Raw genomic sequence first — 1,543 nt, forward strand, 5'->3', positions numbered from 1 at the left:
GTGTGTGTGTGTGTGTGTGTGTGTGTGTGAGTGAGTGAGTGAGTGTCTATGTGTGAGTGTGTTGAATATTTGGCAAAGATTTGATGTTAGTATTTGAAATAAATGTTTACATTAAGTTAAGCTTTGCTCTGAGTTCTCCTTTGACTTTTTTTGACTGTAAAGAATTTTTTGAATACTATATATATCCAGTGATCTGTATTTGATATCATCAATATCCAGCAGAGTTCACTATCAGCGGCGTTTAGAGGATTTATTGAAAATTCTTAACAAAAAGTAATCATATCAAATCAGTAAGTCATAACTAATAAAAAAAATATAAACATTTAAAATGTCCAAAAATACAAAAATTAATTGAATGTGTGTGTATGTGTGTGTACAATTTTACATTTAAATAAATGAACATATATAGAGAGAAAGTAATCATATCTAGACAATAAGTGATAAATAAAAAAGTCAAAATGCAATGCATTGAAAAAATATATACAAAATTTTAAATATAAATAAATACAAAATCACAAATTATATATATATATATTACAGTACATATTTTTTATACAGTGTTGGGGAAAGTTACTTTTAAAAGCAATGCATTAAAATATTGCGTTACTCCATAAAAAAGTAACTAATTGAGTTACTAATTCCAATTAGCAAAAAAGTAACTAATGCATTGCATTAGTTACTTTTTATGAAAAGTAATGCACTACGTTACTTTTCCATTACTTTTTGTCACCTGGGCTAGGCTTCCTTGTTTATTTTTTAATTATAAAACAAACAAACAAGCAAAAAAGTTAAGGCCCTTTCACGTAGAATGCCAAACCTGACAAAATTAGAAATAAAAGAAAAAATAAATAAATGTGGAAAAAAATTAAAATATACATAAATAAGGAAATAAAAGTATAAATAATTATTTATTTTTGTATTTTTACTTTTCTTTGCATATTTATTTTTACATGTATTTATTTGTAATAATAATCTAATACGTTAATATCTAAATGTTAGTGAAAATAATACAAGTTATTGGTGATGGACGTTGGTTATGATTTTTGTATCTTTACTCTGAAGGCGTCTTGAGTAAAACGGCTTCATAATTAACGAAGCATATGCAAAACGCTTGCACCGGAACCGGAAGTATATTGCGCAGAACCCCTATAGGCTGGGTTTGAGTTAAATGGACTGGGTTTGAGTTAAATGGACTGGGTTTGAGTTAAATGGACTGGGTTTGAGATGTAGCTATTTGACCTTAAATGACTTGTGGTTAATGTTTCTTGGTCTTCTTTTTTTTATTTTTATTTGAATTTTTTTTTTGGGGTCAAACCTCGAAGTTCGTCACTGCGATTCTTCGAACTGCAACAGGAGAATAGGGTCACCTGACCAAACCCGGAAACGGTTCTCATCGCTTCCGCTTGTCGCAGAGCGCGTTATCAGCCGTAGTAATTAATAGCGATATCTATGGACTTGTTAAACTAGCTAGCTATTTTTGGTGTTTTATTAAATTTTTATATCTAAATGTTAGTGAAAATAATGCAAGTTATCGGTGATGGAC

This window comes from Sinocyclocheilus grahami, unplaced genomic scaffold, assembly GCF_001515645.1.
Source record: "Sinocyclocheilus grahami isolate Dianchi unplaced genomic scaffold, SAMN03320097.WGS_v1.1 scaffold2474.1, whole genome shotgun sequence".
NCBI lineage: Eukaryota > Metazoa > Chordata > Actinopteri > Cypriniformes > Cyprinidae > Sinocyclocheilus > Sinocyclocheilus grahami.